The 15,962-nt window shown below is 31.8% G+C and overlaps 1 protein-coding gene across 3 annotated transcripts in view; it reads left to right on the forward strand.

The window, feature by feature from the left end:
* The window catches only part of LOC126978456 (uncharacterized), a 39,114-nt gene that overhangs the window by 7,695 nt on the left and 15,457 nt on the right, over positions 1-15,962 (forward strand). Inside the window, exon 2 of one of the 3 annotated variants that reach the window (XM_050827262.1) lies at positions 3,474-3,549. The exons of the other annotated variants lie outside the window; for them this stretch is intronic. The gene's annotated coding sequence lies outside the window, so the exon portion shown is untranslated. The remainder of the gene's footprint in view (positions 1-3,473; positions 3,550-15,962) is intronic. 3 annotated transcript variants of the gene reach the window in all.

The following is a 15,962-nucleotide window of genomic DNA, read 5'->3' on the forward strand; positions in this document are numbered from 1 at the left end:
TACCTTGGACGGATGATATTTGGCATTCTGTTGTTTATCCATATAAGCCTCTTCACAGTAAGTAATTGTAGAAGGCCTCCTAATTGTTATTTCTATTTATCTGTACACGAGCATCACCCGTGACTTCGCCTGTCGTCATGTCAATCAAGTTTATTCGCAATTTCAAAATTTTATGTTTTTTGCGATCTGATATTCTTTTTCTCATAGGTATCATATAAAAATCATCCAAAGTCAAATAAACTTTATTCAATTAGCATTAAAGTAAGCGCTTTTGATTAGTCACTATAAAATATATTTTTTTTGAATTTATCAAATGTTCGGTAAATGTTGGGTTCGTGAGAAGAACATACAAGAAACTCAACAGCAGACGGCCACTTTTCAATCAAATAGAGTCTTATATAATGGTTGTAATATACATAACAGATTAGTTTATAAGGTGCCGTGTTTAAATAATATAAATTATTTCATAATTAGTAATCAATAATCAACTGTATAAATATAAATCATCGTATAATAGATGCATCAACCTTTAGAGCCTGAATTCAAGTTGGATCAAACTTTACAGTGTGCAAAATTTAATTAAAATCGGTTCAGTAGTTTATGGGGTAGTTTAGTGGGGGGTTTCAGTAGTTTATATATCAGGGACAAACAACCTTACACGAAATTGTTATTCATTAAGGTCCTTCTTCTTGGCAAAGTCAAACAGAGGACAGAGATAACAAAATTGAATATTATTTCTATCTTATATCAAAATATCTTATATCTTTTATATGCTTAAATTATTATAGTAAAACTAGCTGACCAGCAAACGTTGTATTGCCAATATTAAAATCGCGATACAAGAGTAACTGTTGATCGTAGAAGGGTGAAAATTTGAAGTTGTATGTATTTTTTAATGCGGACTCATAATCAAACAAATTTAAAAAACTATTGTCAAAAAAAAAAAACACATAAATTTCGTGTGGACCACCCTTAACATTTAGGGGGTTGAAAAATAGATGTTGTCCGCTTCTCAGACCTACCCAATATGCACTCAAAAGTTTCGGAGGAGTTCAATGTTTAACACCATGACACGAGAATTTTATATATTAGATTTTAAGGAAGAAGAGGCAAATAACTACGACCTGACTCCTGAACTTTATATGATACTTGTTGAAATTTTCATTAAAAATTCCACACATGAAGTGAGACGAGAGAAGGACCCGCACGCAGTATTTTATTTAGTTGACGTGTAATTATTTATTTTATTCGCTACAATAAGTCCTAGGCGGCTACTTGACTACGGTCCAACAAGCCTCGCCCATACATGGTGTGAACATCTTGTAGCTGCTCTGACTCCCGCTGGGTTCTATTTTGACTTTTTCTAACAACGTTAACCCGTCCTCTGTGTAATATTGTATACTGAACGAAGTGATTAAATTCTTTTTGTTGTACACTATCAATGTGTATCGTATACAGCAGCATATACATAGCATATGTAGCATATAATAGTTGTTTAACCCACTACCAAGTATTCAGCCCTAGTTTCTTAAATGTGAAATTTACGGTTTTATCTTAGACAATAGTTGCATAAACCATTGCCAAGTATTGAGCCCTAGTCTACGACTTTTATCATGCACGATAATTGCCTAAGCCACTGCCAAGTATTAAGCCCTAGTTTTTTAAAAGTCAAATTAACGGCTTTCATCTTGCACAATAATTGCATAAGCCACAGCCAAGTATTGAGCCCTAGTCTCCCAAATGTGAAGTCTACCACTTTTATCTTGCATGATAATTGCTTAAGCCATTGCCAAGTATGGAGCCCTACTTTTTTAAAAGTCAAGATAATGGCTTTTATCTTGCTCAATAGTTTCTTATGTCACTGTCAAGTATTGAGCCTTATTCTTTTAAATGGGAAGTCTACGGCTTTTACCTTGCACAATAGCTGCTTAAGCCATTACGAAGTATGGACCCTATTTTTTTAAAAATCAAGTTAACGGCTTTCATCTTGCACAATAATTGCTTAAGCCATTACCAAGTATGGAGCCCTATTTTTTTAAAAGTCAAGTTAACGGCTTTCATCTTGCACAATAATTGCTTAAGCCACAGCTAAGTATTGAGCCCTAGTTTTTTAAATATAAGTTTATAGCTTTTATCTTACACAACTGCTAAGTATTGAGCCCTAGTTTTTTAAATATAAGTTTATGGCTTTTATCTTACACAATTGTTGCTTACACCATTGCTAAGTATTGACCCTAGTTTTTAAATGTGAAGTCTATAGCTTTTATCTTACACAATAGTTGCTTACACCACTGCTAAGTATTGAACCCTAGTATTTTTAAATTTTTAAATGAGTTCTGAGGTAACAACGTAAAATACATACGAATTCATAAATCGTCCCTTTTCAAGTCAATTAATACACTCACCTATATTATGAGATGTAAGTCGTATTTAATTGCGATAATACTTGCAAAAACCAGAATTGGGTTAAGGTTACATTGGCTCGGGGGCACGGGAGCGAAACTAGCTAGGAGACATTGAAAACAATGCCGGACTCACCGTTACTACCATTATAATAAACTAGATGTTCAACGCTGTGTACGTAATTATATATTTTGTTACACTTCAACAAAAAATCTGTTCCTACATCCCATGTAAAACAGATATATATAACAAAAGCAACTAGCCAACTTGATGCTCTTAAATTCATAAATATGTCCTTTAAATTATTTAATTCACCTTATTATGTTCAGAAAGCATGCTGTTTACAATACTTCTTAAAAAGCCCAAAAATTCTGTGCGGCACTACAATTGCTCTCATTTGCCCAGTAACTTCACTAGCTGCGATGCCCTTCAGACCGAAATACAGTAATGTTTACAAATTACTGCTTCACGGCAGAAATAGGTGCCGTTGTGGTAACCTGTGTGCCTCCCACTGGTAAGCTTAATTCATTGCTTGTGTAAGGATGCTTTGTGAACATGATGGTTGTGATTACTGTCATAATTAGTAATAGCATCCAACAAATACAAGTTACAACTTAGTAAGTGGGTTCTCGGTCGATACATCTCGGGTACAAAATCCTACCTACCTCTGGTGTCCACAACCTGTCGCGAATGTAATCACTACTCGTTATCAAGATAGTAATATTCTAATAAAATCATGTCAATTATATGCTACTGAGAGCTTCAACCTAGAATAAAATGACCAACCAAGAAACTATTGGTGACAGTTATGTTTGAAATTCACGGGCTCTAGTGTAGTTTGGCAACAAAGCCAAGTAGGACTAACGAGCCAAGTTCACTGCCAACTGTCCGCTACTCACCCTGATTAAGTTGATATTATTCTTATCACACAAATATCTCAAAGCTTACCTGGATATAAATTGAGTTTTATTTAAATAAGACACTTTTTATAGGATTGAAACGCGTCGAATTGTAACTTTGTTTTTACATTAGATTTCTGCGTAAAAGTTACCTTTTTACTTTTATTTTAGTTAAACCGACGTTTTAAGACCTATCCAGGTCTACTACCTACCAGTGGGAGGCTCCCTTGCACAGGATACTAGCTAGGTATGGCAACGGCACCTATTTCCGACGTAAAGCAGTAATGTGTAAACATTATTGTGTTTTGGTCTGAAGGGCGCCGTAGCTAGTGAAATTACGGGGCAACTTTACATCTTATGTATCAATGTGATGAGCGCAATTGTAGTGCCGCTCAGAATATTTGGGTTTTTCAAGAATCCTGAGCGGAACTACATAACAATCAGCTGAACGTCCTGCTGGTCTCGTCCCCTATTTTCCTAAGAAAAATCTGGTTTGTTTTCAGGGGGACTGACTTTAAAAAGTGTTTTATTTAAATGTGTATTAAATCAAAGAAAATACTTATGACTTTTATTTATTCCAGGTCAATGTGTATATAATTAAAATTAAATATAACATATGGCTGCTCAAAGATTAACTTTTCGGTATGTCCCAGCTGAAAAAAAAACTGTAACTAAATAAAACACAATTACACAATTAATATAAAGGTTAAAAAAATATTCAGGTTAAGATTTATATTTTCAGAAGTTATATAATAGTGTTAACCCCGCCATACGGGTTCTATATAAATCCACTCCATAAGTCACTAAAACTAGTTTTTATTTAAAAATAGCAACTAATCGATTTTTTTATAAGTTCAACAATCATTTATCTTTCTAACGATGTACTTTTTATATCATTTATATACACAATATAATTCTTACATACGATTTTATGCGACAAAATCTTGATATTTTGATTTTTAGGCCCTAGTAGAACATACCTACGGGCATGTGATAATCGCATTCTGTCAACCAAATAAAGATTATCTTAATAAATAAGATATGAAAGCATGTGCATCATAACATTAGAATATGAATGAAGGGGAGAAAATATTAAAAAAATAAAGAAATCAAGAATAAAACTCATTAATTTACCTATGGGATGGAAGTCGTAGCTAAAATTAGTAGTCGTACCCATTTTCAAGTAACTTATATATTTTCAAATGATTTTCAAAAACTGTTGAAGTTTAGACAATATAATTAAATTGAATATTACATAATTACATGACACGGCTTAGACTTAGCCCCTTATTCATAATGGGCCGCTAACTTTAAACAGCCGCTAAGGAGTGTTTTTTCTCATTCAGGTCAATAGAAGAAGACAGAGTGAGAATTAGCAATGCTTTAAGTTAGCAGACTAATATGAATAAGGGGGTTAGACACCAACTCCCCCGCACAATACGCCGTGGGACTTTTAGTGCTTTTAATGTGACATTCTATACTTATGGAACAAATAATATCCACATTTGGTCATAAGAAAATAATGTCATAATATGAATAAAAGCAATGTCTTAATTAAACTTATTTAATAGAAAATTAATAACAAAACTATGCAATTATCATCTATCATATCAGAATAGTTAGCCTTTAAGATCCACCACCCAGTGAAGTGCAAGGAAGAAACTTATAAAAACCAGTGCTAGTAACTAAAATTAAACATATTTTCATAAAATTAGGTCATTATAAGCTGTATATGCCGTATATTCTCATATAGAAGCTTATATGAAACCTAACTTAGTGGAATATTGAACCGATTTTATTGAATATCTATTCAACAACCTGTAAAACAAAAGGTCAGGAGTTACTCTGGGTTATCGATCTCATTTTTTACATCTTCGTATCACTGTTGAAAGGCACACTCATCAGACATTGATGACATAACATATCACGTTGTAAATAGGCTTCAAAACTTTATTTGGCACGCCCAAGGTCACTGAACTCGTATTTAATTCCCAAAAATATAATTACACGATTGCTATCAGCGGACATAGCCTAAAAAAGGACGTTATGTTTCATATGGATGCGGGAAGACAATGATCTTTTTTGTAATCCACTTTAATTAGGCGAATAATTACTTGCCGTTTGTGTTACATATAAGTACGTAATATTCTATGAAGCGGTTGGTCTTTATGCGATTTATAATATTAATAAAGCATATATTATAGGCGTGACCTGTATATATCCTATTGTATATTTACGAAATTGTAATTTATAGCGTGGGTTTAAAACACTTCAAGAATTAAAAAACACTTCATTCTTGAAATGTTGAGCATGTTACCATGATGCGTAAGTAAAATGTGTAAAATAATGAAAACTTTAGAAGTTGCCACATAAAATGTAAGAAGAGATCACGCTTTTTGAGTCAAGCCTGAAGATTTTAAAACTAAACATAAATTAGTTAAATAAAATACATTTCAAAGTATTAAACCTAAGGTAAAAATATAGCTACAATTACATGCGTTACTCGTATAATCCTTTAAAAAATTTTATTTAAATAAAATACGTAACAACCGCGAAAAAAAAGAGAAATTTCCAAATAAATATGCTCTAAATTCTAAAACGTAAAGAATTGTTTTTAAATTTGCAGTGTTCGTATTATAGTTATGTAATATCTCATTGGTTTATTATTTAAGATTTGTAAAGCTTATTTTAAAATACATTTTTCTGAATTCCAAAGTTGCGTTATTGCTTGTAAAAAAAGCTTCTATTCTGTTTCGTTTAAGTAAATAGAGATATTGTAACGGTTCCGAAATGGCGTATGATTGATGCGATTAAATAATAAAATGACTTATGTTATATGTTTTAATAGCGGCTAAATATTTGGAGTTTTAATTGCAATATTCACAAGGACTATAAAAGTTTTTCTTTTAAAGTCATCGACATTTAAGTGCGAGACTATTTCGCTTGTTGCTGATTTTTGTTACTTAAAATATTCAGACTATTGATTATTTGACATTTGATTTATTTACAATAATTTAAAATAAATATTTTGCATGATAATCGGCAAGAACATATTAAGATATAATATAACGATTGGCCTCACGATCTCATTTTGCTTACAATTTTTCTTGGTTACTCAGTAAAGCGATATAGTACTGTCTCACTGCTCAAATGGGTACTATTATCACCTCTTGGCGGGCGCTCTCCAATTCCTAGTCAAAGACTATCAAGTCTTCTGCGATCAGCGTGATTAATTGGCGTTCCGTAGAGTTGTGGGGTTACTCCGCATATTGTGAGTTGTTCAGATTAATTTCAGCAGCCAAATTCCACCACTGGACATTACGTAAAACTGAGAGATTTTACCCGCATCACGTTGATATCGGTCATAGCAACCGCCCATTTCGCGGGAAAGTTATTGCCCGACACAACGACTTTATGGATTCATTCTGCTGCCTTGGCTGGAATATTTCAGCCGATAGTAACTGAATTTAATATCTACTTTTGTAATTTACCAATCGAACCTAAATGTAAGAGTTCAACAGCTCGCGTTGATAGGGCCGTAGACTCAGTAAAATAAGTTATAATATTATACGATAATTTATTTTCAAAAGTCATGCATTTAAGTCTTCGTTTTACCGGATAGTTTAGTTTATGGCCACTGCCCCAAAACAACATTGTACTTAAAATGTAACGTGTATAAATTTATACAATCATCTACTACTGAAATCAAAAAACTTACTTGTTAAAAATAAATTTAGTGTTAAGAATTTTTTAATTTTATGTGATCTTTATTTCATTCCGATTTATGTTAACCGAATAGAGGAGACTTATTCTTTATTTCTTCCTCGCAACTTACATGATGATATGCTATTCAAATTCAAATATTTTTATTCAAAATAGGATGTGACATCACTTATTGAAAGTCAAAAAAACTACCACCCATTCCAAAATGAATGCCTCAGGCCTGAGCAGAATGGGCGCAACAAACTCAGCGGGCTTTTTTTTCATCAAAAAATATGTGTAGAAAGTATTATAGTACAATCAAACTTATTATTTAATAGCCTGATGGCGGTGGCTCTATTCCCAATATGTGGTATCATTAAGAAAGTCATTTATGTTATAGTAACCTTTACCACACAAACGTTTCTTAACAATTATTTTGAATAACGTAATACTTTTGTTTCGAACATTTTCTAGGATCATCTTGTAAAAGCATAGACATCGCCCCACAAAAGACTTACTAACTCGACTTAGCCGAGTAGTAGGCATTATATTAGGTCTATTGTTTATCTATTATCATCGTTTGGGACTTGGCAAATTTAAATCAATATCGAAACTCGATGCTCGTTGATTCTAAAAGTTGGAGGATATCTCGTTGTGTATGAACGTGAGACTTCAATATAATTTATATATTGTAGCAGAAAAAGGTTTTGCATAGGCTTTTCTTTCCATAGTATATGGTATATATCACTATTTTAAAAACTAATTTATTAATATACATGTAAATTATGCTTGGATATCAAATCACTGTTTGTATTTTTCTTAAATACACACAACAAGTAAACAAGAAAATGCTCTGTTTAAATGTATATGCAACAAAACAATTTAGTTCGGCCTCTTCGCTAATCGCCGAACAATACAATTAAATTGAAACAATAAGAAAGTATAACGCATCACATCCATTGCCTAATAGCCATAATATATACTAGTTTAGAATCGCCGGATGATACAACGATAAGATCAAACAGCCTTCAAGTTGAAACGGTTGCCAAACTAAGTGATTTGTAGGATTGGTTTAAGCTCTGCAAATTAGGAGATAAATAAAACAATAAAACTAATGTATATCTAGAACTGTGCGTGTGTAATAAAGGAAGTTTATCAAAGTGATATGATTTCCGTTTTATTTAATTAAGATATCTCCTTGCTTTGATTTATATATTATAATTTATGAGAGTATATAGCATTGTATTATTATTATACTATACAATATATATAAAACCGTAACCGTAGTTTTGTATTGAGTCCAGATCTCAAATGAAAAACTCTTTAAATAAGCAGTATCAAAACCTCCATCATAAAATTTATTCTGCAAAACGTAAATCGTCAGGATAAATTCGTTTCCAAAAATAAATAATATAAAGTATGAGTTTTATTATTAAATACTTATTCATAAAATTACAATTAGATTCAAAATATAACAAATTTTAGTAAGGTTCGTGGATTTTAATAGCTCTCGCCTCTCGCCTCCTCACGACTCAAGCACGTCTCACTTATAACTGTATGTATTTACAAACCTATCTTGGCTGATACCGACTCCAAAAATTACAATAATCGTAACTAGAAGTCGATTAATTAATTAGATTGTATAAATATACACAGTTATTTCTATACTTCTTGCATAAATTATCTGTTGTTTTGGAATAGTGTTTTTGAAGTCAGTTGTTTTTTTGTTAAATTTTTTGATGTTATCCTTTGTTGCTTGTTAAAATAGTTGATCAGAACAACGCCTGTCCAATTTGTCAGTCTATTCATATAATTATAATTACTTGCCTGAAAGATTATACCTGTCTCTGGTTAGAAATAACACATATTAATATATATAAATCCAGTGTCCTGATATTTGTTCCCGGTGAACTCCTATACTAATGAACGGATATTAATGGGGATTACTTCATGAAGTGCAGTTTAGTTCAAGGAGTTGAGAGATAGGATATTTATTATTATAGTTTTATTTCAATTTGGACCCATAATTATTAATTTCCAATATTTGTTTTGTAAGGACATATTTTCTATGAGAGAATTTATTGACGCACGATTTTACAGTTCTGCTGTGTATTTCATTATAACAACAGGGATATTTTACGAAATAATTATTTTTGATGTTATGAAATATTATTGACAAATTCATCAAAAACAGTGTTTTATTTATTATGCACAGAACAACGTCTGTCGGATCAGCTAGTTTATTAATAAAACATTATAACTTTACCACTGTGAGGGTAAATTAGGGGTAATTAAGTTGTGAATAAGTCACAGTATAGCAGGGTAGGATTTTACTAATAAATTCTTAGGAATTATATTAACGACCATTAGGGTGTGTGAATAAACTGTATGTTTGTACTCATATAATCAATAGTGATTGAGTTTGTTATACTTCCTCTGTTAAGCTGGTTAAGCTGTTTCATCGATCATTGCGAATTTATTAAGTTTTAATCATAATTTGGTGATGTCTTAAGAATTTGGATTTAATAATTCAAAAATTACTTTCTTAATTAAAACGATCCCTCACTTCTGGGAGTAATTATTCAAATTAAATTTGTAACCAAAATTTATGAACAATGCGGGACACCAATCCGCGCCACTCGGGTTTCATCCGAGCGCTGATCAACTGAGCCAACCGCTCGAGTTATCGACTCCTGCATCGTTCATAGATTTTGGTTACAGATTTATTTTCTTAGTTTTTGGACGTACCAAAATTTTATCCCTTAAGATTATTTTCACAAAAACAACAACAAATTTAAATAATATATGCTTTCTTCTTTGTAGCTTAAACCACAACATACATAAACGTAAAAAATCGTTCACATGCTACAGCTCAATTTAAGAAAATAGTAATTCTCTTTACTCCAACAGAGATGAGGCATTTAGCCGGACATTTTTCAATTCCCAGTACACTATAAAGTACACACGTAGGCATGTTAAAAGGAACGTGGAATTTTGTAGCACGCATTGCGTTTTATGGCGCCTCTTTGTGATATCATCGGCTAATGAACGCATCATATTGCAAGCATGAAAATCGTGACTGCTCAGGAAAATTGACTCGCAACTTGGCTGTGGCGTTGAGGTCAATTTGCAATTATGTCTTAAGGGGAAATAATGGTTGATATGAATGATTAGTTGTGTTATGAGCACGTGATGATCTCTGTATCTATAAGAAGTGGTTAGTCTTTGACGACGACGAACCTGACTACTAAGCTATAGGTCTCGCGTTCGAATCCCGGTGCGTGAAAACATTTATATGATGAATATAGATGTTTGTTTGCGAGTCATGAATGTTTATATGTATTTATAAATGTTTAAGTAAGTATATTGTATTATATATATCGTTGTCTTGTACCCATAGCACAGGCTTTGCCTAGTTTGGGGCAAGATAATTTGTGTAAATATGTGTAAATATTATAATTTGTTTTTAATATTTGTGTAACTTATTGAATGTGAGACTCTAGAACTAATCCAATTAATATGCTGTAACTGAAGCTTTAGGTGTACGAAAATAAGTGGGCCTTTATAAACGCTATATTTTAGGTTGTTTAAGTACTGAGAAATTAAGCTCTGTTGACCATTTTTTTTATAAAAGAGAAGGCAAACGGGCAAGAGTCTCATTTTAGAGGAAGGGGTGAGGCAGCCGCCCATGGACATCTGCAAAAAAGAGATTCGTTGCGGGCCTTAAATATACTGTAATATATCAACCTAGCTAATATGTACTTACATGAAATATAAAATATTTTCTTAATAAGTATCAATATTTCAAATACTTACATAATAAACAAGAAATAATTTTAAATATATTTTTTTTTGATATTTCGATGGATAGCGATTTAAAATCCTATTGATTTATAATGATTAAAAACAATCTGAGGAAAGTTATATATCGCAACAGATACTTTCAATATTTATAATTATTTCTACTTTTTGAAGCATGTTTTGAACAATACTTGCACTACATGAAATATTTATTACACGGAGTAACTTGGTAGCGAAAGCTCTATAGCGGCCGTTTTCAATAACCTATCTACCCTCAGTTTAACTTACGGATACATTGTTGTCACCGTTTAATGACAAGATCTTATCTATCCATAGTTATGTCCAATGCTATCTGTCAATAGGTTATTGAAATGTAAGTAATCATAAAAGGATAGATTTGTCTACGTCTAGTAAGTTAAACTAAGGATAGATAGGTTATTGAAAATGGTCGTTAATCAATATGGGGTCGTTTAAATCAATTAACCTTCAGCACTGAAACGGTAGATTAATTGATTTCTTCATAAACAGAATTTAAAGATTTTTATTTTTATTGTTGGATATCTCTTATAAATACTAGGCAAGTAAAAATACTTCCCTTAGAGTAAAATGTTACTTAAAATTTCTTATAGGTACACATATTAATATAAGAAATAAATCGATTTTAAAAGTTTGAATTTTTGATTATATTTTAGTGTAACATTATAAGATGGATTAAGAAACATTCATAAGACTTAATAATGCTTTTAGCATTTATCGTGGAAGTATTCGATATTAGCAAAATAAAGAGGAGGAAATTATTTCGTAATTTACATGTGTATTACATCAGTGTTTACTGAATAATAATATTCTAGGAATCACAGCTAGGAAATATTTCTTTTAAATCGTGTAGACACGGCAAATGTTAGAATATATATATATATACTAGCTGACCCAGCAAACGTTGTATTGCCGATATTAAAATCGCGATACAAAAGTAACTGTTGATCGTAGATGGGTGAAAATTCGAAGTTGTATGTATTTTTAATGCTGACTCATAATCAAACAAATTAAAAAAAAATATCATAAAAAAAAACCACCCTTAACATTTAGGGGGAAGAAAAACAGATGTTGTCCGATTCTCAAACCTACCCAATATGCACTCTAAATTTCATGAGAATCGGTCATCCCTTATCGTCTCCGCTGCGCTCCAACTAGATACCGCAGGTGCAAAGTTCGACAAGTAATACTACGCCCAAGTGGGCGTACTCGAGCCAGTCTCCAACAGTGTGTAATGATGACGTGCCAGATGTTTTGGTAAACTTTGCTAATAATTGAAATTAAAATGCGGGGTTCGCAACCCGGTAAAACTATGAAAAAATAATACTACAAGAAATATGAAAGACACTGGGATCAAATATCAGTAATTATTTTATTAATTTCAATGTAAAATAGCACGGAGCGTATGTTACAAAATTTGTAAGATGCCATTGCCGTAATAAAAAAGCTATTGTTCTTAGGTAGTGCGGTATCAAGTTGGAGCGCAGCGGAGACCAATCCTTCATCTAAGACTTCTATAATCTTCGTGATTCTAATTATTTCATACAATATATTTCCAATTTGCTCTAATATATGAATAAATAAAATATTTTTCGTAAAATATAAAAGTAAAACAAATGTTACACAGTTTATATATCACACGAATTTTAGTTTTATTTGGTCGCGATAACGTGATTTTTTTTTCAAATTGTGTTTTAGCTGCCGTAATATTTTATAACTAGCTGACCCGGCAAACTTTGTTTTGCCATATAAAGTATAATTCACGCGATAGTTTTATAAGTAATAAAATATTGCCTATATTATAGCCTGTACATCATTTTGTTCTATTGTCAATAGTTTTTGCAGCGCACGCAAAAATAGGTTTTCGATTTTACACCTTGTGTTACAAAATAACAATTTAATTACGGATCCCTAATTTTGAAAAAAAATAACATAGCCTATAGCCTTCCTCGATAAATGGACTACCCAACACTGAAAGAATCATTCAAATCGGACCAGTAGTACCAGAGATTAGCGCGTTCAAACAAACAAACAAACAAACACTGCAGCTTTATAATATTAGTATAGATAAAGCCCAGCACATTTATCAAAAAAGTAAACTTCAACAATCTAAAAACATAATAATGGCAAATCTATCTATATAAGTATATAAAAATGAATTGCTGTTCGTTAGTCTCGCTAAAACTCGAGAACAGCTGGACCGATTTGGCTAATTTTGGTCTTGAATTATTTATGGAAGTACAGGGAAGCTTTAAAAGGTGAATAAATAGGAAAATGCTCGGATTTAAATAAAAACAACATATTTGTTTTTCCATAGATGCGTACCACGTCGAATTTATTGACGCAACGGTTTGACAGCTGTTATGCTGTGAAACAATTTCATTACAACAACAGGGTGCATTTTTTCGAAGCAATTCTTGATGTTTTGATATATTATTGACAAATTCATAAAAAAAAAAAAAAATTTTATTTATTATACACAGAACAACGTCTGTCGGGTCAGCTAGTACATAATAAAGAAACAACATTAAAAAGGTAGGTCCTTATATGATAGAGAACGCCAAGCCAAGTTTATGATGTACTAAGATTAACTTACTGATACAACGCTTCAACAGTTATAATAATTATTGCTGTCCAATTAATACATACTCGCATATCAATGTATCCATCTTTGGTGGATCGCTCTTGTTATAACGATCGTATGCCGTGTACGTAAGGTTCATTATCGTCCGATGAACTACATTGCCAGTGGGTATTATCCGACCAACACAATCAAAACATTGCAACCTTGACCATGAACGATCACCACAGATTTCTTCAATGACACACACGTCCGAGGAATTCGCTCCACTATTGCATTTTTACCTTTTGCTTGATGCCTAGTATTTCGCTGATTGTACTACAACGCTGGGATTATAACTAAATATTCTCGTGTTATTTTTAGCCGACTTCAGAAAGTAGGAGGTTATCAATTCGATCGGTATTTTTTTTTATGTATTTTCACCGATCGACTGAGATTAAGTATCTGATTTACGTAATTTTTCTTTAGTTCGATGTAGAATATATGCCATTTGGTCCCATAAAAATTTTACATAGTTTGGGCCAGTCGTTTTCATTTTATGAACATTTTTTAGCATAATTTTTGTTTACCTCGATGATATAATTGTATTTTGTGTATGGCTTTTTTAGGAGTTTTCATTCAGGTTGATTGAGTTTTGTTATAATATATAAATATTATACTAGCTGACCTGACAGACGTTGTTCTGTTCATAATAAATAAAATACTGTTTTCTATAAATTTATCAATAATATTTCATAACATAAAGAATTATTTCGTAAAATATGCTGTTGTTATAATGAAATTTTTTCACAGCAGAACTGTCAAACCGTGCGTCAATAAATTCTCTCACAGAAAATATATCTATACAAAACAAATATTGGAAATAAAAATAATTATAGGTTCGAAGTCAAAATAAAAACTATCCTATCTCTCAAGTTGGACTAAACTGCACTCCATGAAGTAATCCACATTTAAATCCGTTCATTAGTTTAGGAGTCCATCGTGGACAAACATAGTGTCACGTAATTTATATATATATTAAGATTTATTAACTGACACTAAAAAGTAAAAAAAAACTTCGTTTAAAAAAACCGACTTCTAAAACTGAAAATTATCAAATAACTAAAAATTTAGTTTAATACACCTTTACCTTTAATATTAATAAAATACTGTTATTTGTATGTTGGTAGGTAGTGCTACATATTGGTAGCTTTGAAGTTTTTTTTTTTACTTTTAAAGCTCTGTACTTAGATTAAGGATTGGTCTTCGTTTCGCTCCGACTAGATACCGCACAACCTAAGATCAATACTTCTTTAGAAGTATAACTTCAAAAAGCACGTTATGAACATATGATGAGAGTGAAATTTTAAGATGCGCGAGCATCACTGTAACACAAAAGTAACAGGGTGAAGTTGGTTCCTCTGCTTATTTTATACTTATTATAAAACTATTAATAGATTATTTAAATCAAGTAAAAAGGCAGTTAACATTTTTTAAAGCTTTTTTTGGGTCATGAGTTAAAATTAAATTTGTTAATATTTATTTACATTTAAAATAAATTTATTAAAATTATTCAACGTAGGTACAAATACGTTGAAGCATTTGCACTTAAAGTATTCTGTAAATCTTGATTAACTTGTTCGGTACTTAAATTTTCCAAACACAGATACTTAATAACCGCACGCAATTCAATTTTCACCTTTTTCGACGACATGTTCAAATAAACTAAAAACAAAAGACCTCAATTAAAAAAAAACGGGTTGCACTCCGGGAGTGCCAGCAGAAGTGAAAAGTTGAATATAGAAATACCAGTATAACTATCGCCTTAGGAAGAGTCTTCGCTAATGACAGAGACATGAGCTACAAATCCAAATAATTAAATTGTAAAAATATTTCACGGCTGAGATTCGATCTCACGGTGTTTCGGCTTCGCAATCACAATGATTCAACTACTGGTCCAATGACCGTATGACCATTAAGTTAAAATAGATGAACTATAATTAGTTAAAAGTATAAATGTTTCATCCATAATTTCAACGACTGTCTTACGAGTTTCCGATCAGGGCACGTGTCCTGACGTTACATTACATTTAACATTTTATAACCATTGCAAGAAAAGTGCTCAACGCCCCTTAAGAAGTTTTCATTTCAAAAAGATATTTTAATTATTATTTTTTAATCTGATCAATATCCCAGCTGTACCAGTCAGAGTTAATCCTATTGGTTCCCATGAGGTTGCACATCATTCTCATTTTAATATTATATAACATGCCCCGCGAGTACTAGAATATTAGAAAACCCTCCTACGCTTCGCTGTAGGACACATTTATTATGAGATTATTATATTTCCGATCATTAATTAAAGATCTGCAAATCTTACTTAATAAAATCTACTAAAGCCATATGGGGATGAATACTGAGTTAATTTTATCTTGAAATATTGAAGATTACTTTAAAATGATTTGAAATACGAAATCTCGGAAAAATTATCGTGCATATAAGATAACGAAAGTTTGCGAGTAAGTACGTAATGATAAATCGGTTAAGAGTGACCACCTTAA

The sequence above is a fragment of the Leptidea sinapis genome, chromosome Z (assembly GCF_905404315.1).
Source record: "Leptidea sinapis chromosome Z, ilLepSina1.1, whole genome shotgun sequence".
NCBI lineage: Eukaryota > Metazoa > Arthropoda > Insecta > Lepidoptera > Pieridae > Leptidea > Leptidea sinapis.